We start from the raw sequence: 26,535 nt of genomic DNA on the forward strand, positions 1-26,535 counted from the left end.
TTCGAATCCGGTATAGAACGCGAAGAACCTAAATAGCGACTTTTCACTTGAAGGTAGGCTAGCCACACACACACACACACGCACGTCTTTTAAATACATTTGGCTTCCTTATGAGATACTATTCAGTTACTAACTATGCGATCTTTGTTTTAGCTAAAAGCTGTGATTATGCCATAACCCAAAAGCAGTTTCCAGTTACGAACCTCTCAGCGCATTGATAGCGGACCCTGTATCTTGCATAACACTACTGGCAAATTGCGTTTCAAACCTTGTTCACCACCGTCTCCTAAGTCACTTCCTTCAGAATTTAAAGCGCTATTCACTCTCTAAGAAGGAACAACAACGTAGTAATAACTGGCTCATATAAAGGAGAACCAAAACTTTGCGTCACAGCGGTTATTCGAGACAAAAGGAAATATTATCGGAAACTGCCGCTTCTACTTAGAGATCATTCTACTCACTAATGTATCTAAGAGACCAGCATGATCTCAATCAACAAATTCAATTAACTATTAGACGAAGTAATGTTTTGGGAAAAAGAATTAAAAGCTGAAATTAGGATTCGCTTTGCCAGAATTTCAGGATGTATGGTTTATAGAAATTCCACCAAGGCAATGTTCCATTTAGGCCAGTAGTCGTTGTATAGACTATCCGACAAATATGCAAGCCAAAGAACTATCACGAGCTTTCTCGCGCTTTATAGGAAATTCTTCGTCGTATATAAAACATGACGTAGGCTTCAAAAACAAGATATTCGTTGTCGTGTTTTTCTGATATTCTTATCGTTTTTAATATTGTCTGTCTACAAATATTTCGTTTGCTGATAATACCCAAGAATTATCGAAATAAAAAAAGAAAGTTCCCTCTGACATTCTTAAACTTTTCGAATTTCCTATCAATGCTGGATATTAAAAATGTCTAAACGAAGTAAGAAACAGGTTGAAGGAACTGCTAGGGGGTTCTCGTAACGGACCTACCGACTGTTCATTAATAATTTTCAGTTAGACATTCCTCAAAAACTATCATTCCTCGTCCAGATGAGTTATGTTGACGATGTTTTGTCCTCGGCAATTCCTCTCAATTGGATATTCAAAAATGTGTGTATGTCCACCCATCATAGAATCCAGTTTACATTATAGAAATTGTATAAAGTTATTCTATTCATTTTCCATGCCTTCAATTCTCTGGCTGCAGATGGAAAAGTATCACAGGGCAATGCGTGGATTCAAAGTATTATCCATCCTATCTAAAAGTCAAGTCTCATCCAAACTTTCATCTACGTGCTCATATTCCTTTTTTCCACAGAAGCGCTTTTACAACAGGAGTTTAATTTCATTGATAAATCCAGATTTTATTCTTAGGTCGGATACATTTGATAGAAAATTATTCATAGAAAAAACTTCGGGCATCGTTCTCATACCTCTCTACGAAAAAACTTGGAAGAGAGAGGTGTCCAAGTTTTTTATTATTTGTCCAAGGTATTTAATTTCAAAAGCTGGGGATAGAGATCAACATGCGCATGTGCAATTAAAGAGAAACAAAATGGAAGCTTACTTGATTCACGTGCTTGCTAAACCTGGTTCTATAACTTCGCGTTTCTTCTCATGTTCAGAGTTTGCCTGTAAGCAAGAAGATCGCGTTAATCGAGGTAGGTGGTATCAAAAGACGCTTCTCTGGTTTGAAAACGTCCGTGCTGAGTCGTAATAATGATCCTGTGCAGGAGTTTCCAGAAAAATAGGAAGCTGGCGACGGTTTAGTGAGGAAAAAGATTGAAATTTATGTTTAATAAAACGACCCCAGGTAGATATTAAAATATTAATATTTACCTGGGGTCAGGTGCCTTGCTCAGCATGCTATCACCGCGAGACACGGAGTTCAGAGGAATAAAAAATAAAAAATAAAAAAATTTAACAAAAGTCGTGGCCACAAGGATCAATTTCCATGTTTCGACATAACGCAGGTTTCAGCGAGTGACCGGGGGGTCGTAGAGCTGTTTTAATTTTACTTTATGCGTAAAAGCCTGATGAGTTCACAAGAAAGATCTCAACTGGAACGCGTTTTCTCTTGTAGCGGAGGAGAATTATCCCGCACCTTTATTAAAGCATATGCGTGGGTAAAGTTGAGCATATGCAAGTAAAGGTGAGATCTCACGAGTTAGAGTTGTGCTCGCACTCGTTACGTCGCAGAAAACAATCGGTCTAAAGCAGTAGGGGGTTCCTGTTACGGAGAACGATCCAAGAAATGAAAGCAGAAAAAATATTTTGCTGACATCTTTGGGAATAAAAATTATGGCGAACACATCGCTTTGATTTCCTTTTGTTGTTGTTGGTCTTGTTCTTGTCATTGCTAGGGAAGCGAACTAAAACGTCCCCGTTGAATAAGAGGACGCCGTGAGGAAGATAAAGGGAAACCGAGAGCGCCAACATCTCGAGATCAGTAGAGAGTAGATTACATTTGTCAGCTTACTGTGCTCTCTTCTGGAAGATCTTTTGCGTGGGGGAAGCCAACTTTATGGCAGAAAAAACTGTGGTCACCATATGGAATTGCGCAATGCGACTTCAGATGAAAAGTCTTATAGAAGTTCCAGACAAGATTCGAAACCAAGTCTCTTCAACCAAAAAGCATTTCGTTCTTCGTGTCGCTAAGTGAATGATCTTCGTTTCGCGATACGTCAAAGGTTTAAGAGATTTCAATGAATCTCATCTGAAATTCAGAACGAGTGCCAAGAATCGAAAGGAGCATCCAAAGAGGGCTTTAAAAAATTAAAATAATTAATTGATAAGCTGTTGCTGTAGAAAGGCCTTTATATTGCTGGCGAATGGATTCATTTGTATGCATCAGATGTTGGTTCATTTGCAACTGTGAACTATTTTATGCGAAAACTAATTTGATGAAAAATATTTTTAGAACTAACCGGTCACCGACTATCATCTCTTATGTAATGTTCATATTTCGTTTTCTTTCTTTTCTTTTTTAACTCATCTTATTTTAATTTGTAAGCAAAAACAACAATCGAAAAAACAATAACAAATGAAAATCTCAAACTATGCAGATCGCTTTTTTATTATTTTATTGTTTCTACAAACTGTATTTCGAGTATTAAATGCCAAACGGGAAGGTTCAAGAGGGGGAAAATGCATTCCAATACGACAGCGTCAAATGATTCTAAGGACACATGCAATGTAATGCCGGAAAAAGCGTTGGTATCACTCACCGAACTCGGAATTTAATTTCTTCGATAGAAATGTTGTTGAATAAAATACTGTCAACCACAACAGTATCCGAAGGCAATCAATTAGGAAGAGCGGCCTCAAACTCGCTTCACTTCATCCGTGCTTAGCGCAAAGGATAAAAAAGACACCCCAATATAGAGATCCCATTTGCTCGTCAAGGCGAAATTCTTACGACAAGGTGAAGAAATTTACGCAGTTGCGGGAAGTAATTTTATTGTTTGGTGTAGTGAGTTAGATCAGTAAGAACACTCAGATTTTTATAAGAAAGAAGTGAATAAATTGGTTTCACAAAGGAAGAAAACGAATACATATAAAGTTAAGACTTTTACTTGTTTTCAGATCGTCTTTTAAATGCTAAACTACTGGTTTAGCATTTAAAAATATAAATAAATAAACCAGCAGAAATTTGCATTTCCTTAAAGGCAATGCAAATTTAGCAGCGTTTTTAATCCTTAATTGATGTAAGAAGAAAGCTTTGGTGACTTCATCCGAGTACAGAAGAAGATGAAGAAAAATTATGTGAAATCTCTAAACGATAAATCCAGAGAATATGACTGAATTGAACCAAAAATTTAAGGATTCCAAATTAACTGTCTGGTAAAATAAGTATTCACATTCAATTTAACCATGCGGACAAAATGCAAAGAAAAAATTCTTGCATCCAGCCGAGATTAGATCGAAGTATTTCCGATCAACAGACGTCTACTTTATTATTAGTACACCGTAACACATCCAAGGAGTGTCTCGTCGCTATAGGCCCACCACCCTCCTACCGTCTACTTACTTAATTCTCCAACTACACACGACGCCACTATTCCCAATAATATGGAATTTCGTCTGTAAAGTTGCCTGGATGCGAATGAAACAGTATTAGTTTCAGGAGAGAGAGAGAGAGAGAGAGAGAGAAACAGTCTGCTACTTCAAGATTAAATAACATTCCCATATGATATACATCTATGGATGAACAGATAGCCTGAATAAATAAATCCGCTAACGTCTTTTGTTTTCCTATAGGGAGTAGGCGAGGCCGTTTTAGCCCTACCTAGCTTTTGGACACTGATGGCGCATCACACACAATACATTAGTCTCATGGCAAATTTACATTAAGCGGCTTTCAGCAAAATATACTCTTAAACCAGAGCTTCTATAATTAGGAAAATAATTAATAAAATAATATGTATTATTTCCAAAGAGAAGTAGGTGAAGCAGCTTAGCCCTAAGTGACGTTTAAAGATTTTAGATCAGCCACACTCCGCCCTTCATCGGCCGAAGTATGCTTTTCATAAACATTCGGGGGAGGAGAGTATGGAAGTACACCACCTTTTGTCCCTAACCTCAGATACTTCTTCCTTTTCACGCATTAGACCTCGTGACCTGTCAGCGCTGTTCTTGGCTCTTCCAAACAGTACCAGTCTCGAGGATAAGATGGTTAGGCCAATGCCTCCCGGTGTGTCCTATGTCTGCAGATGCGTGTGTTCAGGGGGCCCGTTTGCCTGTTCTCAGAGACGAAAAACCCGAGTTTCCGGGTGAAAAAAAAAAACGAAAAAAAAGCATACTACCGTATGAGACTGGCTAACTCATCTTTCGTCGAAAGGTGACCAGATAAATGTTCCTCACGTCACTGACTGGAATCGAACCCAGGTTTTTCCCACCAAAGGGCTTCGTCTATACCGACTGAGATACAGATGCTCTATCTGTGATACCATACATTATTATTTGAAATAGAGGGAGTTCTACAGTTAATTTTCGTGAATTATGGGATTGAAGACAGGAAAGCCTTGTTTTAACCCTGCAACTCAAGAAAAAGCACCTTCTTTCCTGTGCCAAAGATTGAAAAAGGCCCGAGGAAAATTAGAAAACCCAGAATCGAACTTATGATGGTCTTTAGCAGTCTAAATCTATGGAAGCAAACGTCATTTCCATAGGATTAATATTTCAGAATAGACAAACTGAATCTTTAAATTATAGAATTAGTAAAAATTGCAGTCAGGAAGCATTAAAGTTTGATTTACGTATTTTTTTCGTACTCTTTCTGAAAGAGATGTGAATAGGCATTCAAAAAAAAAAAAATCAACTAGAATGCGTGAAATTATTTCCTGAGATCGGCCCTGAATTATCGGAACCGGAACGCCACTTTATCAAACTACCAGTTTATTCTTCAAAGCTCCACGTTTCAACAATTTCAAAATCAGAACATCTGGTGAATAGCAACTGACTTGTAGTGGGTTTTCCTGATCATATAGACGTCATCTTCTGTTCTTTGATTATGAGAGTCAAATCCTATACGTATTAGAATACATTTACCATAATTATTTAGTTATGATATTGGTTAGTCAAGTATTTCATTGAAATAAGATTAGGGGGAAATATTTAATTTTTTACTTGCATACCTGAAAAGCGTGCCTGTAGACACATATTGCATAGAGAAATTGCAGCGAATATACATATCATCGTCATTATTATCATCAAATTTCTTATACGCATCCTCAAGAAAAGTAAAGCACAGGACATTAGGATATCACTACATGAAAAAATTTATATTACAAAACTTCCTACCGGTAATTTTTCTTCAAATTAATATGTTACCTGTCAGAACTCTGATATGGTCAGATCTTATATTTCGGTGCTTGAAGCTTCTTTTAACTCTATAAATCAACCCAGGCATTGGTCTTCCTCTGTTTTTTTATGTCTGCGATCGTGATATTAAAAACTTCTTTTGCTAGCCTTTCCTCCCTCATTATGTTTAAGTGACCGCCCTCTCTTAGATTATTTCTGTTCGCACATTCCTGAACGCTAATAATGTTAGTTTCTTTCTAATATTTACAATATGGCTAATGTGGTTCTGCCACCATCTGATCACTCCCCTAACTCTTTGTCAGCGTATTTAATCTCTACTCTTTGATCAAGTGCTTCATTTCTAACCCAGCTCTGATATTCCTCGGTTAAAACTGGTTTGAATACGTGTTCTGCTGGTTTAATGTTATATAAAATTGTTCTTTGATTCCCCACAATTCCAACTTTGCTATTCTGTTGTCTGTGACCATATTTCATTTATTCACTTCACTACAAATTGTGCCTGAAATGTTTTGCTTGTTCTCTCCCATACAGGATACGGAAATTATTTACAATGTTCTTACATATTTCCAATCTTTGTCTTTTTATCGCCGATTTCCATATCAAAATTTTACGGAAATTTTTCGGTTTGATCATGGAATCCATCTGTGCTGAGATTAGCGTTCCAATTTTGATATCAGGCCACTTTCGTTCATAACGATCCATATAAGTAATGAATGAATGAATAAGTATGTGATGTGCACCCGTCTTACACTTTACATCAAAAATGCCCGTTCAGTAACGAGATGGATTTTTTACAGGACAGCTCTTTGAATAAAACTAACAAACGTGTCTATAGTTTTGACCGCTAGAGTGTGTTATAATCGCAAATGTAAATTTCGAGTCGGATTACGCAGCAGTTTTCGTGTGGCAACCGTTGAAGTAAGAGTGTGCGAGTGGAATGTCAGAAGTTGCGTCATGCAGCAAAGAGCTCTGATAACATTTTAATGTAAATTAGGAAAAACTGCTGGAGAAATGTTCCAATACCTAAAACAAAAGTTGACGGCAATGACTATCTGAGCCGTGCACAGGTGTTCCGCTGTTTTTCAATGTTTAAAGAGGAGTCCCTGGAGGATGTGGACCACGCTGTGGACGGCCAGTTTTTGTACGAACAAATGAAACTGTGGTGAAAGCCTGGGAATTTGCTGCCCATGACAGGCGAATACCACTAGGCTACTCGCTGTATAGTTCGGTGTCGGTAAGGAAACGGGCAGATTAATCTTAGAAAGAGATTTGCACAAGAGGAAGATTTCGAGGTTTGCCACACACGTTCGCACACGAACAGAGAGAGAGCACCGGGTTTCGTGTGGTCAAAGTTTCATCCATGCAGTTGCATAGAATTGTCACTGGTGATGCTAAAGTTGTGTTTTCACTTTGATCCGGAAACGAAACACCAGAGCATGGAATGGCTGGAACGTCTTCTCCCAGCCAGAAGAAAGCCAGGTCGAAAAATTCACGTGTCAAGACAATGGTCATTGTTTTTTTCGACGCTGCTGGAATTAATCAACGCGAATTTGTTCCTGAGGGCGGCACAATGAACGGTCAGTATTATTTAGGGATAATACAACGTCTGTACGCCCGCATGCGATGTGTCAAGAAAGAACTGTTCCACAACAACAACAACAGTTGGTTTCTGTTGCACGACAACGCTCCTGCGCACTGTGCGCTGCCTGTGAAACAGTTTCTGGCTTCGAAGTCGGTCTGTGTGATCGAATATTCCCGCCCCCTTCATTCGCCAGATTTTGGCTCCTGTTGACGTTTTCCAAAGATGAAATGTGCCTTGAAAGGAAAGCGCTTCAGCGATATTGAGGACATCCAAAGCGGTGTGATCCAGACACTGAAGGAAGCTCCGTTCGGGACTTCCACCGTGCCTTAGAATGCCTGTACGACAGATGTAAACGTTGTGTGGAGTTGGGGGGGGGGGCTTATTTTGAATCTGTTTATTTGACGATTCCAAATATAATTCTCTAACAGGACTTGATACAAAGGGATGCAGTCTAAATTGTGAGCGAGTGTTCTAATTGAAAGAGATGCACATACAATGCCTAATGAGTGTAGGCATCCAGGGTATCATGAAAAGCTAAAGATAATGACACTGTCTCCAGCTTTCATGTGACCTTTATCATCTTCGATTCCATTTCTTCCATTTTAAGGTTTAACCACCTTCTTGATATTATGTTTTATATTCTTACCAAAGTCTTCATAACTTTTAGCTTCCCGTATGCATCGTAGTTTTGTCTTACATTTTTCTCTGTATTCTCTCAGAGAACTTGTTGACTTTTTGATAGGAACTTTCAATATGGAAACAAGAATCAAGGTTTAGTTCTTGTTTTCAGTCACTTTCATTTTTTAATATTTGCATACACGAGTAGCTAGTGTTCACCTCTGAAGGCTGTTTGACTTTGAATTCTTTTTAAAACTTTCTTATATATTTTTCTTTTCAATATACATTTTTCTTTTTTTTTATCCTGTTCTAAACCAAATGGCAGATCGCTTCCTCTTTCACCTATCCTGAAAGAAGAAGCGATCACCATGTAGCGAACCAACTTGAAGGCATCGCCATCAACAGGATGTTAATTCTTCTTTTATGAAAAAACTCACACGCAACCATTCTCAACGCATGATGAGATGACCTTTTTAATTTCAATTTCTTTCCAGTCTCCTAATCCAAAACATGTGTGAAGAATGCCTCACTGAAACAATTCTCAGCCTTTTAACACCATAACTTATCATTCCCAAGTCTTAGTCCTTCCAGAAACGTAAAATAGTCATTAAAAAAAAAAAAAACATACTGGAGCAGGTTTTCATCAAAATCTCAATCTTCCTTTTCTGCTTATAATATTTTGGGCTACAAAGCACAAAACCTGCATGCAAATTATCAGCACATCAAAAAACTGAATTTACAGTATATATTATAGTTAATCAGAGGTGAGCACTAGACTTGTGCAATTTCTGTTCTGAATGAGTATTTTTATAATACAATATTGGAAAGTGAACCTGGTCTCGATTCCTTGTCAATGAAATCACTATTGCGCAGGTGATGTGTGAGGATTTTTCCTCACTCTGTTCTCTGATTCCGCTTATTCCAAAGACATTCTGGGCTTCATTCAGATCAAAACCATTAAACAATAGCCTATGTTCGACCTTTTTTAATATTTATAGTGAATACATTATAGCGTGGCTGATGCAGACAAAGATCCGCCGTGCTTTCTTCGGAAGTATCTATTTATATGGAGATGTTCCCATTAGAACAGGCTAAATGCTGAACCACAAGGCTGGAAATTATGATCAACTTAGGAAATTATGATCAAGAAGTTGGGACCAAAGAAGAATACTATCTTTGGTCCCATGGTATCAGTTACTGAATGGGAAAATGTGACCAATGTATGGGAATCTTTGAAAAAGTGCCTGAGACGGTATCTGAATATATCCCTAGTGATCGAAGAATAAATAGGTTGGGAGTGAAATGGATGCGCAACCTTATTAAGCAAGAGATCATCATCAAGAAGATGATGTGGAAAGAATATCGTGACAATAAGAGCGAGAGGAGTTATGAAATATATAAAGCACGCGCCAGAAAAGTACCAAGTGTTGTGCGGAAAGCTAGAAAAGAAATTGGTTATGCAGGAGCGGATTTATTTCGTTTTATTTTATTTTAAGGTGCTGCTTCTCACTAATTGTCTTCGTGTGCGCTGATGAAATTGGGTAAGCGCAAGGCCGAGCGGTTGACGTATCCCGCTGTTGGCACGGATATTTGTGATTGCGCATTTCCTGTTTATGGAGTTTTTTCTCCACGTGAATTTGTGCTCGAATTTATGTTGGCCCACGGTGCTGTCGTCCGAGTCACGAACGTCAATCTAGCAGACACTTATTAGGAGCATTGCTCGTCTCTCAAAATTTTCTCATCGCATTTCTTACAATACTATTTAGATCTCCAACAAGGACTAACTTTTCTTTTTTTTTTTCTTTATGTCAACTTCCCTCTGTAATGATTTAAAAAAAATTCCTCCGTTTCTCACTTGAGAGAACTTTCTATAGGACCATAATCATACCTCATGGTTCAGTTCCCCATGTTGATGTTTGCCTCTATCACTCTATCTGAAATTGCTTGTCATTCAAAGATTATTTTCGTGTTTAGGATTGAAGAATATAACTTTTTTTTTCTTTCACTATTGCTTGAACATAATATATTGTAATTGTAATTTAGAGAAGAATTTCCCTTTTTTTGTAGGTTTATATTGTGTATTTTATACCACCGATTATGTCGACGCATTATTTTTTAAATTCTTCTGTCACTTCCACTTCTTTTCCGTAAATACTTCTGATGCTCTGTGTGTATGTGTGCGTGCGCATTATAACTTACACATGAAGTGCCCAGTTGATATCTTTCCAAATATATTTTTAAAAGAAGGAATTTTTTTTTTAATCGTCTTACAACTTCTATCCCCAACAGCTTCAGGGGAAGTACTTCGTTAATTTAAACTTTATTTACAAGTTGTCTACACTTAAATGAAATCAATAAGATGAGGGAGAAACTTTGCGCTATGAGCATACTCTATTACTCGCGTCTCTTCTACAAATAACATTTCTATTTTAATGGTACTTCTTCCAACACGCTTTAAAACTTAAGCACAAGCCATTGCAGTAACTTTGCCCGTTTGGCTGCGTGCCAAAGGCGAAACAGAAACTGGAGAATGAATTAAGAATTAATCGAGTTGTCGTTTTGGAGGTGATGTTCAAAATTACATTTACTTTACTATAGCAGTTTAGCGAGACAAGGAAATTAATTGCAGAAATTTGTAGCAAAGATCTGACCACGAACATACCATCATTGGTTATCCGCATGAAGGATATGTGAGGATGTCGTCCATTGTGGCATGTCTAACACAGTTCAACGAACTAGAAAGGATCGCTTTTGATTCCTTGTAAAGATAAAACAAATATTCAAGTGTAGTAAATAGCCATATATGAACAACCATCCATCATTGCCATTTTTACGATTCTCCTTTTTCAAATCATTTACGATAATTTCTCAATGTGAGAAGAATTTCGTACTTCCGCACTGCTGTCAGCAGAGATATCTTGAATCCAGAGTGTCCTTGGATAAAACGCTCAGTGGTGTGTGTGTGTGTGTGTGTGTGTGTGTGTGTGTGTGTGTGTGTGTGTGTGTGTGTGTGTGTGTGTGACCTATAGGGCCTGGATGTGCTTGTTTAATTCCTTGGAATTACTAGTTCATCATCTAACTATTTTTATGCGCAAAAAAAATTAACAAATTTAGATATTTAATTTTCATATAAATTTTGCTCATCTAAGTTTCACTCTGTTGTTTTAAAAAACACAAGGAAGGAATGTATTGCCTATCTAAACTTATACGAAATTATCTTCAAAGTGAGCATTGGAATCATAAAAAGATTATTTTTCTTGGTAAACATGAAATCATTCTACAAATAACAATAATCATTTTTTTAATAATAATTTATTGATTGCTAAAATATTTACACATATACAACAAACATCTCGAGTGACATTACAACTTATAATTTTACAGATTTAGAATAATAATTTTTTGAAACATCAACATTTTATTTATCATCTTACAGAACATATATACACATATTTACATATTACCTATATTTTTACAGTGAATTTGATACAAATTGTTCCGTTTTTTGTATTCTAAAACGCGTTAATAATAGTTACTATGGATAATAATTTATAGTTTGCAATTGGATAAGATTACATTTTTAACAGCATTTATAGTATAACAATAAGTTATATATATTTTACAATTTTTTATTTTTAATGTTTTTAACCGCTGTAACTACAGCACTTCAATGTAATAAATAATTCTTTTTTTTCTTTCTGTTGATCTCAGGTGAGATGTAATGTCTCAGCTTGCATCCTCGAAGCTTTTTAATGAGCTTATCTGAGGATGACACCGGTTAAATATATGTTTTTTTTATTATTATTGATTTGATTACTGTGTTGGAAGTGGGCTGATGTTTGGGAGGTGAAATGAATGATCTGAAAGGTCTGATCAAAGCGAAATTGCCGGTATATGTTATGGTGTTATTGCATCTGTCTTGATGGCTCACATTCATTTTTATTGTGGTCTTCTTTTTGAACTAATTAGGAGACTTTTTTTTTCACTGTGGCAGCCTTTCTATGTCTTCTGAGCTTTTAATTTCTATCGGTTTTGAAGTTTGTATAATAATAATAATTATTATTATTATTATGATATGCCCCACTCAACCACACGTAATCCTTATAACCAAAGATGCAGATTATGTAATAAAACAGTAAGTAAAATATACAACAATAAAGAAGAAGATACTGATTATTATGTGATAATATCATTAATATAATACTCTTATGTAACATGAAAAAATAATGTAATAAATTATTCTTATAATCAAAAAATTACATAAACAAAAAAAATTGTTATATAAAAAATTCTGAATAATCTTCATTGTTAACATTAGAAGAACATGTGTTGTAAATACATAATATAGAGGCAAAAAATACTATTAAAAATGTTAGTTGAAATCTTAGAAAATGCTGCACTTAGAGCTGAATTCTGTAAAATCATAAGTTGCAATGTCACTCAAGATGACTGTTGTATGTGTAAATATTTTAGCAATCAATAAATTACTATTACTATTTTAAAAGAGTATTATTATTATTATTGTTATTATTATTCTGTAAATTCTGTATTCAAAAATTCTGTATAATCTTTGTTGTTAACATTAGAAGCACATGTGTTGTAAATACATAATATAGAGGCAAAACAGTATTATTAAAATTTTTTATTGAAATCCAATGTAGAAAATGCAGCACTTTGTGCTGAATTCTGTAAAATCATAAGTTGCAATGTCACTCAAGATGTTTATTGTATGTAAATATTTTAGCAATCAATAAAAAATATTAGCATTATTAAAAAAAATAAAAAATTATTAATCTTCAGGTACCGAAGTTAATCATGAAACACAAGTGTGATTTTATGTTCCTTTCCTGCTACAATTTTGAGTAAAAATTTAAACCATTACACTAAAAAATTAGAGCAAAAGATTACTTAAATAAAGAGCCAATAGGCTTCACTTCGGCGATGTAACGTTATTTAAATTAAGGGGATATTAAATCCCACATTATTCAAAGCCAAATAAGAAACTCAAAGATCGGAATCAAAGAGCTTCATGCCCAATATAGTAAACTATAAAAGTTTCGGCGGATACTAGCGTAGGCTAAAGCACATAGTTCAACACTAGGGCAACTCGTAGCAAAGGTGGGTAAAGTTCTGATCACTATTCTTAGTATTTCCATTAATGCAAAACACATCTCCATACACACACATACTAAGAATAAAGATCAGAACTTTACCCACCTTTGCTACGAGTTGCCCTAGTGTTGAACTACGTGCTTTAGCTTACGCTACAATCCGCCGTAACTTTTATAGTTTACTATATTCGCCATGAAACTCCTTGATTCCGATCTTTGAGTTTCTTATTCGATTTTATATCCCCTTAATTTAAATAGAGCAAAAGATGCTTACTAGATATCCCCGGAGTTTATATATGTGTGGGTGGGTGTGGGTATAGGTCTGTATAAAAATAATATGTTCACTAACTTATTTTTGAGTAATATTGAGACTTTCGACTGCACATTAGACTGCTACCGATGTTAAGAAAGTTTGCCCCCACGAAGAAGATCGCTTTACATGCAAGATTTCCTGTAAAGATGCAACTTACATCTGCTTGTCAGAAGCCATTTGGAGACGCTGGCAAACTTGCGTATATCAGAGTCTCCAAGCGGCCACTTCGTGGGCTATGAAACAGGAGTGTCACAGTCCAACATACAGACAGGTTACAAAATAACATCCTGTAGTTGTTCTTTAGCAGAATGGATTTTATTTATGGATACCATCAATTATGTTGTACTTCCCTAATTCTTCTATCCGTTCCTTTCTATTGCTGTCGATGTTTCGTTAGGGGTTGATGGCGTCTTGAATTCTGCTGACGTTGAATTTGAGAGTTTGTTCTCGTATCTGACTTTTACTTCTTCGCCCTCGTTCCTTTACTTTAAAGTGGTAAATATCGAGGCAAAATTCCCTGTCTTAATTGTTTCTGCCTCCCTTGTGTATGTCCCGTTGTTTAATGTCATATGGTGGATACTGAGTTCATTTTACTATTCAAATTCATCTTCCTCTGCACTCATAGAGTAATATGAATGGGAACATATTTCTGATAACTGTCAACGAAACTGTGAGGAGAGAGAAATATCGAATGGTAATTATTATTATTACTATTATTATTATTCGTGACACCTCCAAGGAGTCCGAAGACACATCGCGGGAGGACACCCGCCATACAACTGTCTCCACCACTACACCGAACCTCTACTACCAATCATCTGCATCAACGCCATCTACCGCCCACCACCACAACTAGTATTTTTTGTCTGTAAATTGTGTGTGTTCTGAAGGGCCGATTTGTCTGTATGCAGGATGAAAAACCCGAGTTTCCTGGAGAAAAAACTCTGCTACCTTCCTATGAGATCGGCTAACTCACCGTCAAGAATCGAACTTAGGCTATTCCAATCGAAGGGCGCAGTGTACCGTCGTTCTTCCAATTGCGCTACGGAGGCATATATTCAGAGTGTGCTGTCGGTACACACCCACGGAATACCAATATCGCCGATATTATGTTTTTGCATTTAATCCTGCTAAAGACTCCCCTCATTGTTTCCTGGCTTCGCGTGATTCCTAAAATTAAACACAACCCACTAATCCTTCATGAAGAGGACACTTTTCGACGCGTAAACATCGCATCATATTCGAGTTAACATCCCCGGTATGTGATCACAAATCCGGGTACCTTTGAACAGACGTACAGATGCCGCAGCGGGTCAAATTCTTAGCTTTTCGGTGGTTTTAATCCATCCAGAAGGCAAGGCAGGGTGTGCACTGAGACAACAGCACCCAGAAATCAGTGGCTGTGATTGGTTATTGTATCAACCAATCCAATTGAACGCTGTCCTTTGTCATGAGTTGCTGCTTTGGTTTTCTGAGTTTCATCTGTTTTGCGTGCGTGAACTGACGTGTTTAGGACACCGACAAGTTTTTAATATAGAATTTTCTAGAAATAATTTATATCTTTTTTTGCCGATATTTATAATGGAAAACAGTTGACGATCTACTGAATGTCCTGTTTTCTGCCAGAACTTTTGCGGATTGTACGATTGTAGTCGAAAGAGGATAGCCTTACACTCCTCTTCCAAATTTACTATTATATTTAGAGCTTTGAGTAATTCAAATGCACAACCAAACAGAGCATTCTCGTTGTTTTCTAATATATCTTGAAACAGACGCATTGTTCCTCCCACTCTGCGCAGATTTGGTTACAATTAATTGATAAATTAAAGTATTCGAAGTTATCTACAATTAATTGCATTCGGCCAATTAAGATGAACACTGAGGTGCTCTTAAAACCCTCATACATTGATAAAAATGCAATCGTGCCTGATGTGAATATTGTAGCGTGGGTTGCATAAGCCACATGACAGAACACCGAACCGAAATGGCGTCGTGTACCCATTTCGGTTCGGTGTTCTGATATAGTCTCGTATATACTGAATTTTTTAAATAGGATATTATAATAGCGTAGGAGTTTGCTTCACATTTCTCCTAACTGTTGCCTTGTTGATATAATGTACATTTTTTTTTAAAAAAAAAGCATCGGCTGAAGCAATAAATCTTCCTTTTAACATCATTTATGCTGATTTTAATTCTTTGTTTTTTTGTTTTTTACTCGCGGGAGTGGGGACAAGAATGTGTCTGTAGGTATTAAATCATTGCTCCTACTTTCATGAATCTCCCACTACGACTCCTTGGAAGCGTCACGAAATAATAATAATAATTTATCTGTCTGAGAAGCGGCGGGTGATCAGAAAACCCCGTAAAAGAAACTAGCAGAGAAGTACTCAAGTTATAACAAAAAAAAAAAAAAAAAACTGATGTTTCCGACGGTCACTTTAGTGAAAAGCTATCATTTAAAAGCGCCAGAAATGTAGGATTCATTTTGATCAATGTGAATTGTATGTTATTTCTTAATTAAAATTTTCTTCGGTTCATTAATTTCATCTCTTGCTCTTAAATAGTTATTCAGTTAAAACTGCGAGTCCTGTTAATTAATGGATAACAGGGAAACGTGGTTGTGCAAGCAGTCTTTGGTATTTTTAACCTGTTTGGAAGAATAATATTTTTCTATTAAGAGATGATGGGCGGAGATCGCGTATAAAAAATGTTAATACATTAAGAAAAGTCTTAAAATGTAATGTCTTTGTATAATTAATGACGACCCTTTTTGGGAATAAATCGTAAATTTTAGCTAACTTCTAAATCGCGAGTTAAATTCGCACAAAGAAAACAAGGCTTTCAAATTCAACGTCCCTTCTCCCCCCCCCCCCCCAACCCCTTCGTTTCCGAAGAAAAGAAATACTGCGAATATGCTTGCTGGAATTCGTAATGAATGTGCTTTTTTTTTTTTTTTTTTGGTTAAGAACATCGATCAAAACGCAGACGAATATTAAATTATGACACTAATGTAAAGCAATAATAAATGACGGAAGTTTTTAATAATAAAAATAAATAAACTCGTAGCGCGATTATTTTCATGGAAATTTATAATTGTTTCTTCCACATAATTCGTACAAAAAAAAAAAAATCATTTAATTCAAATATTAGGTTTAAAGAGATATTCCCGCGGTGAATAGTGCATAAGTTACTTATTTCTTCTTTTTTTACATGAATTTTAATTAAGCTCATTTTGATTTACACATATCGCTAGGATTTAGGATCGTGTTGATTGGTTTACTTTATTTTCCGCGTAAACATTTCATTAAAATCTTCCAGTAATTCTGTTGAAATTCTGACGCTTATAATAATATTATATAATATTATATTCAACAACTTTTGCTGTAGAAGTTGTCGTTTGATGCTTGTTCAGTTTTAAAATATTATCCCGTAGTTTCTCACATGGGTTCACGAGTAAATTCTACAACTCAAAAAATAAAACAAAATGAAATAAATAAAAGGCCTTCTTACCCCCTTATAAAGTGTTGTTCGTCTATAGTGCTCGGTGGCCAGAAGAAAGCTATTCTCAGCTCGAATCTAGTCGCGGACTGAAAGTTTTTCTCTAACCGTTTCTTCGACCGGTACTCGAGTTAGTCGATCTCTTGCAAGTCAAGCAGTTTTTTTTCTCTCTCTCTCTTAAACTCGGGTTTTTCGTTCCGCGAACTCAACAAAGTCGGAGATTCTCAAAGAAAAAAAAAGAAAAAAGAGAGAAACTACACTATTTCAGAGAAATAATATACATGTTAGGGTTAGGGACCAAGCGATGGCGGCGCTTGTTTGCCTCTCTTCATCGAATGCGGTTTATAATTAGTGATAAATTTGGGTCAGCTATCTCTGATTGCTACCGGTGGGGATTGAACTACCCCGCCAGTCTCCAAAAGCTAGATAGGTCTAAAACTGTCCTGCCTACTCGAATAAAAGGCGTTAACAAATTTATTTCATTTTTATAAATATATAAAATTAACAAATATAACAAACTCGTAATAATAATTTTTGTATTATAGGTTTTTCGCGATGTCTTCTGATCATAACAAGACTTGTGATTAAAAATGGGCACATTTTAATGAATGTAATGACAAATTTTATACGATGAGGTCATTCAGATTCAATATAACGGTCATCCAAGGGTATCCATTTTTAATAACAAAAGCACGTTTCGTTGGTTGCTGACATATAAGTTAAACATAACAGGAAGAGGACAATAAAAAACATTTAAAATAAAAGCGAGGTTTACATTCCCATACGTAATTCGCAAATGTCTTTTGCAATTCATGACAGAGAATTCCCCGTTACCAACTGAGCACAATAAAAAAACTACTTTCATATTTATAATTCTGCTTAAATAAAAAAATATCCCTCTGCTAAAGAGTTTCGGAATATTTTTCTCTCGCACAATTGGGGGTTATGTGTTCTCATCTGTCTTTTATTTTCTTAATTTTCAAAAGCCAGATTTTGATAATTGATAAACTGATGATTTTCCATCGATGATATTTCATAATTTTGTTCCTTGCCTTGGCGCTGCAGTATCTAATCAACATTAGAAAACTCACTAACTCGTGATTTCTACTACCGAGTGCAAAAGATGATCACGTGTCCCACCGAAAAATTCTACCCAGCGATAAACCAATCATGGTACTTTTTCAAGCTACCTAGAGTCTTTAGTAAGCAGGCGATGTCCTCACAATAACAGACCCCTGCTATCTGAAGACATTCATAATATAATATAATATAATGCATTCTGAACAATAGCCTGTTGCTTGGAGAGCGTGCCTATCCGCCCGGCTGACGACGTTGTCAAAAACATAACCCACCTTTGTGTTATATAGAAATAGCTGAATAAATTGCAGAATTAGTCCTTTGGTTGAAAAAATCAAATCGCCATTCTCTTCTCGTAAACGAAGTTGTTGCGCTAAATTGGTAGAAGACTAAGAGAGCAGAATTTAGATACACCTACGAGTGCAAAATATTAAGTAAAAGCTGTAAAAATAAACTAATTTATTATAAACTTCTTGAATAAAGTCTTTATATTCATGAAGTATTTGTATTCATGAAAAGAACGAAACAAAAGTGAATAAACGTCTTCTCATATTCATGCGCACAACAAAATGAAAAGATGAATATTAAAAGATTTTGAAAAATAAACCAGCCTGATGCGATTCGCCGCATGTTTTGGAAGTAAGAAAATAATAAACCAATAAATAAAGCAGAAGAGAAATAAAAATGATTCTTTCTTGTTTCTTTGATCGTTTCTTTCTTTTCTCTTCGTCATCCTGACCAGTAGCATTGTATTGTGCCCAAAGTGACCTGTTTTCAAGTTAAGCTCAAAACGTTTAAAATTTAATCATTTTTCTTAAGTTTTGTACTCTTCGTGAATGTAAATTACCGTTTGGTTGTGAATAGTTCTCGATATGCCGCTTTAAGTAGATAGCGCTTTGGTTCTCCAAGCTTATAAACCTGTTGTTGTTTTTATTTAATAAAAAAATATTTCGCATTCCTTATTTTATATTTAGTTCGTTTTTCTTCTTGATATGCTCTCACCAGAGGATTGATTATTCGGGTATTTTCTTTTTTTTCTCCCACATAATCCAGAAACTCTGCTCTACAGACTAAACATGGAACTTTTTTTCCCTGTAGAAGCCAATTTAGGCCTGCAGTAAGCGAAGTGCTCGTCCTCCCATAAGGCGATGAAATTCATCTCTGACCTGAGGACAATCACAAATATTCATTCCCACGACGGGATTTTCCGACAGGAGAGTGAACATGCTAACATTCGGCTTACCAGGCAAACCAATTATTTCGCACTGCTGTTATTTTCAAGAGCCTCCGTAGCTCAGTCAGTATACACGAAGCCCTTCGGTCGGTAAGACCTGGATTCGATCCTCTTCAGTGACGTGAAGATCCTTTATCTGGTCTCTTTAGACTAGAGGTGAGTTAGCCGGTCTCATACGGAGGTAGAGGTTTTTTTCACCCTGAAACCCGAGTTTTAGTCTCCCAGAACAGACAAACCGGCCCCGTGAACACACACATGGATTACAGTCATGAATGTGTCCCAGCCGTATGCCGGTCCCGAGCCAGGATAAAATTTGGGGGGAAGCAATGGCGAACTATCCTGTAAAAATCTCACCAGGAATACTTGTGGGTAATGCCTACGAAGTCACCTACGGTCGGAAACGACTGAAAGAGAAGAGCAGATCAGCAAGCAGTCCGTCATAACGAAAACAAATTAAGCCACCAACAATCGTAATTTAAATGGGAAAAAAAGGCAACCATCATGGGATGATGGTGCTTGATTTGGGAGGTTTTGTTTCAGAAATATTAATTAAATGCTCTGATTTGTACTTGATAGATTTCATTTAATATAATAATTACTTAAATTGTCATAAATGCTGCGTATATCTCTTATACTGTGGGTGTGTATTTCCCTCGATTGTGATTAACTTTCTCCCATCCCCTACTTTTACGCTCACCAATGTAGGGAACTCTTAATTGAGTCCCTTAAACTATCGTTCTGTTTTGATAAAGAAAACGTGTTTCTTAAAAGTTAATCGCCTCGACAAAGTCTGACGTGTGGAAAGTGGGGCATTAGCTTCTTCTTTCCGTGGAATTGATGTCGTTTCTGAGTTCTGTGTGAGCACAAAGTTTTAATTTTGTATAAGTTAAAAAGAAACACGAAAAAATGTGAATGTAAATAGGCCCATTAGAAAATGAGTTGTGCGTAGCACTGATGCCACACATAACGGCACGTTTCAGTTACCGAGGAAACCGTTTTCATAATAGACTCGCGTAAAAGCCAAATTATCGCAAAAAGACGTACTTATGACACGCGTTACGTGACTGAGAAGGAAGGCTATATTCTGCCATTAAGGAACTCGAATGGGTAGCCAACTCCCAAAGGGTGTAATTAAAGAGCTTGCTTCCAACCTTATGCGGACATCAGAAGGTAGCCATGATTACAGATAGTCGAAATGATGCAAAGACAAAGTTGTTTGTTAAGTTTATGAAACTGTGGGGTTGCTATTGCTTTACGCAGAGTAATTCAAACAGAAATTTGTGTTCGTAAAAACAGTCATATTTCCGTACAACAACATTAGTTAGACGTTTTAAGATAGCAATAATGAAGTTGTTCTTTAGGCGGAAGAAAGTCGACGATATTGCAGTGAGAAAGTAAAAACAGTACCAATATCTTGAGAAGAATAGTTGATAAATTGAGTAAATGTTGGTAAAAATTGAGTAAAAAAATCTTCTTTAAATGTTAGGAGGAAAGCTATGATTCGATGAGATGCTAGAAAGAACGAAAAAGATAAACAGTATTTCATGTTGATGAAGATATGTAATATGGAGAGGCATTTTCTTTATCTAAAGTATTCTTAAAAAATCGTTGATTCTTGTTCAGAAAACAGTACTTGGACAATTCATGACCAGTGGAATGAGCTGCTCGCGCTCCTTCCATTCTCTGTAAAAGATCTTTTCTGCTGATATCCAGAATTCTTTCACTTTTCTTGCGACTCTTTGAAGATAAGCAGAAACTGGTCGACAGTCATATGATGTCGAACTTCTAACTCACGGTAGTAGCTTTTCTTCCTCTGACTTCATCTCTTTTAGCCTTTACAAATGCTGTCAGCATTTTCGGAAGAGAACAACAGCAGTTGAGGAAAATATAAGAATCTCTTGTCCTAACATTGTACCGACAGACCGCAAATGTTGCCTTTTCTGTGTCGGACCATTCTATTGACCATTCTATGGCATCTGCAATGTTGCTGGTAATAGTTCTGCTGGATTTAAATTAATAAATGGATGTATCCATGGCGCACCCAGGAGAGGGCCAAGGAGCCCTTCTCCCAAAAGAAAAAGAAGGAAAAAAAACACTAGAAAATTTCCAAAAATCTTTTCCTAATTAAAATTCTTTTTTTTTAGTTATGTTGTGTCGTCTCTTTTATTTCTATGCTACTTATGAATTAGTGGTCATATAAGGTGGGAATACCCTCTGGCTATCGGGAATCACGGCCGTTGTGAACGCAAGGCGAACGAAGTAGTGCTCGGGCGGATCGAGCGCTACTTCATTTGCCCGAGCCGGGCCAGAGAAGATCACAGGTATCATGGATTGGCGATCCCTGCAGATGCTCAGTCATAGCTCGTACGCAATGTAGTGTGTATTCTCAAATCATCTACTCAACTCGCCACCTCCCAAGATTAAATCTTGAGTGCCCCCCCCCCCCCCCAAGATTAAATCTCGAGTGTGCCACTGGGATGTATTATGTGGGTGAGGGAGAAATGCTACAGAATTCTTTGGAATGCAAGTACTTCTGTTTAGTTCTGCGTGTTTATTGTAGTACATCTTGTGAAATTACAAAGTGCAGCAGTTCAATATGCGGAGATTTGTTTAACGAAAAAGTAAGATATAAATAAAGCGTTCTTAAACCTACAGCTGATACCGATTCGAGTGAAATGTTTGTACATTATGAAGTCGTTGAGATTAGCAACAAAAAGCTACTTAAAAGCATTATGTAAAAATAACAAATAACGTGAAGCTTATTAAAAAATAGCTTCCAGTAATATAAGCAGCCGTGTTCACTGAAGCAAGAGTATAATAAAAATGGTCGAAATACTGCACCAATACCCGTGCTTGGTGAATGCAACGTGCTTTAACGAGAGCATGAAGTGATTGCCCTTGAGTGCTGTTATTACTAATATTTTCCGCTCAAGATACGTTATTGCCCCTGAGATTTGTCCTTCAAGCAAATCAAACTTGATCTGATTAATATTAGTCATCTCTGGTTTAACTAGCTCGCTAAAGCGATAAAAGTAGTATTGCAAGCCCACAAGAAATTAAAATAGTTTATGCAACTCTCATCACGCTATCGTCAATTTTAAAACCGTTATCAATATCGTTTTCTGATTTTGATTGTAGAGGACAATCTACAATCCTGAATGATAGCATCGTATTTGATACTATCGACAGCATCGTTTATATCTATTTTCTGTCCATTCACATTTTCTAACTTCACCTCACTGGATTTCTTGTCACATAATAAGTTTTGTTGATTTTCAAGGAAGACATCGTGATTTCACATATCCAGCAATAATGTCTATCAGATGACATCAACAGCTCTTCACTTCCCTCCCAGAAACAAGCGCAGAATTCAGAACTAAAGGCAACTTCGCATTTGATCCATAGCAGAAGTACACTTAAAACAAGATTTAAAAATTAATGAAGCGAAATGAAAAATCACTTTGGTGATATGTATACAGGGTGGTTCAAAATTCCACGTACAAACTTTGAGGGGAGGTAGAGAACATTAAAATCAACCACATTCAAAAAAAATGCATGCGAGCATTTTTTTTGAATGTGGCATGACCGGAAACGCCACCGGAAGGTACTAACAGGGACACAAAGATACAGAAATAACACAAGGCAGTAAGTAGTGTAAAAAACATTATTAGGCGTTGTAGTTGTTGGATACATAATACGTATCCAACAACAATTCAATAGTAGTTGGATACATAATATGGTAAACGAGGTGCATGTCTGCCATCTCAGCGTTCGTAAAACGACGCGTGTTCTTCGTACGACGTCGAAAACTTGAATGAGGAAGCCCCAATTCCTCACCTGGCGAACAGCGCCACCTATCACTTTCGGGTGGCGTTTCCGGTCATGCTTTCCTACGTGAATAGGGTTGATTTTGATGTTCTGTCCCTCCCCTCAAAGTTTGTACGTGGAATTTTGAACCCCCCCCCCCTGTATAGCATCACAAGCGAATAGTAGTAGTCGCATAATTGAAACTGCACAACTTTCGTATATAAAACTGTTTAGTTATTTCTTAAATTTTTAATTTTTAATTGAACTCTACTACGCATAAAATTTGCATAACAAACACTGCATTTGATGCTAACATTTCCTTTTAAATTATATACTTTTTTTAGAGAATTGAAATAGCACAACGTTTAAGAACTTAGTGTTTAGTCACTATATGATTTATTCACCTCTCTTGTATATACAACGGCATACTTCATTGGACTTTGTAACAGCATCCCAACAATTGATAATTCTCAAAGCGTTTGGAAGTCATAAATTGCTGGCCTAATGCCCTTTGAGTAATAATTTTTCATCCTCTGAACTATATCGTTGTTTTGTGTTTTTTTTTTTTAATGTTGATCACATCCAAGAGAGGAAGTTAAACCTGCAATACTTTAGTGCCGTGGATGGGAAAAAATGAGAAAGAAGAACCTTGTTAGAATTGGATTGAAGAATTGCAGGAAATACATATGAGAAGAGACTGTTCCAAACGACAACTGTCTAAGGAAGAAAAGAATGAATGAAGACGGAGCAAAATTGTTCCGTGAACTATGGAGTTCGATTGTGAAAGAATGCTACACTTGTTTTAACAAATTCAAGCTGGGGTGGGGAATTATTGACGCCAATTCTGTGGAAATATTTATAGAAAATGCAAAAGGCAGAAACTGAATGTCTGAATCCATTTTCTAACGCCTCAAGCGAAAGATCCTTCTGGATGCTTAGTAGGGATATTTCCGATATGTTTTGCCAAGAGAGAGAGAGAGATCTGGATTAGAGTAATCCTAAGAAGAGCAATCTCTTCTTGAGATTACTGTAATCAAGACTAAAAGGAAGAGTTTTTTTTTCTCTTTTTTGCGAGAAAGCGTTTTATTGGCATTGAAAATAACAGTCTTATCAGAACTCCATTGAAGACTGATCTGGAGATAAGAATTTAGAATCGTAGAAATTGATATTCTGGAAGTTTTTGTGATTTATATAGCACTACGAGGCTTGTCAAATGAGAAGTGCGGCGTACTGTTATCAGCAAAACTGCTTGTTGGATTTGCAGTCAGCTCGAGAAGATCATTAAGAGAGTAAAGGAAGAACAGAGCATGGTAAAACACCAGCATTAATTGCAAAGTTGAAAGATAATAATCCACTATCACCACTAATGTACATCCAGGCAGCTGAAAAATCAGTTGTAGACAGATCATATGATTCAAGCTTACTTAACAGAACTTTGCGTCAAACTATACCGGACGTCTTGGAACACTCGATATTTCCCAAACTTTTCGTGGCACTTGTCTAAAGATGGGTAGCATAATTAAGATCCCCAAGTTAGTCGACAATGGTGAAATCCATACAGCGATCGTTTATGAGTTGAAAGGATTCAGGGAGTAATGAGAACGTCAGTGGAGGAAGGATAATGGTTTTCCTTCTGGAGTGAATCCGTCCAACTCACTTCTGACTGAAGAATTCATTAGCTTTCTCTATATGTCGGTTGCCAGTCAACTGACACGCTGAAAATTTCGTAAGTCGTATGGTGAAATATTAAAACGTCTAAACTTTCACGTAACACGGAAGGTACGCTGAAGTTCCAAATTAAGATTATGAAGGAAGGTTATTAACCATGATAGGAATGAGTGATGAAATGCATATTCTTTCCACAGATCGCAGACCGAGTTGGCCACCTTTCCACCTATTATTAGAGGTTAAACAACCAGTTTCAGTTATTACTGCTGCAAGGACATCTGTAAGGGGGGGGGGAATAAAAATCTTCATGTGTGGACATGATTTTTATCGTTTAGTGTAGTACCGGAACCTTTTTACTGGAGGCCTGAAGGAAGACGTTTGGTCTCTAGGGCAGAGTTCTCGTATTATGTGACCCTTATCTCTCCGACGATACTTAAGACCTGTTGGTTTTATGACCTTTCACGGATTATCATAAAAGGAAATTTTCATTAGTAGTTTACCGATTGAGCTGTAAAATAAGTGATATTTGAGAAAACGATTAGAGAAAAAGAAAAAGAAAAGAAAAAGCCAAATTGAGATGGGGGGAACGAACAGATGGAAACTGAATCTGTTTTCTTAATTCTGGAATTAAAAAGTGAAATGCATGCATGAAAGGATGGTTTTTATTATCCTGTGCCATCACTTAATGAGCTTATTAAAAAGAGCTTATGTTTCAACAGCTGGGCAGTCCCGATATCGTCACCAAGGCTTTTAAAAAGGCCCATTCGATAAAACCTCAACAAGTAATGAAGACTCCAGAAGAAACACATTGGACAGCAAAATACGTTAATCTGAAGAAAGTGATTGTCACAAACACCATACGTCGACTTGTCACTGAAAAGACCAAAACGAGAATAAACTACGCCATTGATCTCGTATAATAACTTCCCTGCTCTTTTGTATAACTGTGGAAGTGTGCCAAAAAGCTCTGTTTTTATTGGAAGCTTTATCGACTACTCTTTTTCCTTTCTCGTTCACTCTTTCTTTCATTTCCGATCTTTTTCATACCTTGTGGGTCTTCTTTATTACTTCTTTTCTTACAAAGTGCATTAAGTTGCTTCTTTCCTCGCTTCCTTTACTTTCCGGCGATTAAAATATGAATTGCCGTTAAAGAAAATTCCTTTAGAAGCAGACGCTATGACGAAAACCTTTCTTGGCTTGTTTAAAAGATGATGTCGATCTGTTTATTTCTCAAATTAAACTTTGCCGGAACTAATAATAACACAAAAAAAAAATCAAGCATTAAAACCACTGCGACCCTCCACCAAGAGACGATCTCTGGTCCATGTTTATGTTAATTTTCTTATACCGAACATTGAAAGAGAATATCATTTAATATTCTTAATTTGGAATTCTCACCTGGATATCAATAGATGCCGTTTAATTACTGGCGACCTAATTACGGTACGTTTGTGCGGGTCGTCATTATCCGGAAATGTTCATTACAATTTATACAAAGTCATGATCAGCTAAATAAACAATCTGAAAAGGAAGTTGATTTCTAGCACTTGGGGCCACTCGTGTAATAATATTTAGATTTAATTGGAATCTCGTTTCCAACCGACAGACACGCTTAATGAGTATAAAGCATGCGTTAACGATAAAAGCCTATCTAAATATGCTAACTGAACTTGCAGAGAAATTCCGACGTTTGCTAGAAAATGCGAGGAATACTCCGTTATCAGCAACAACATTCATTACACTGAGGCGTGTACGATATTAAATTTCCTCCCATCATAATTCACATTCAGCGAGATACAGATTTCCCACGTTGCAAC

Source organism: Typopeltis vanoorti, chromosome 3 (assembly GCF_054136105.1).
Source record: "Typopeltis vanoorti isolate ZY-2024b chromosome 3, IOZ_Tvanoo_1.0, whole genome shotgun sequence".
In the NCBI taxonomy this organism is placed as follows: domain Eukaryota; kingdom Metazoa; phylum Arthropoda; class Arachnida; order Uropygi; family Thelyphonidae; genus Typopeltis; species Typopeltis vanoorti.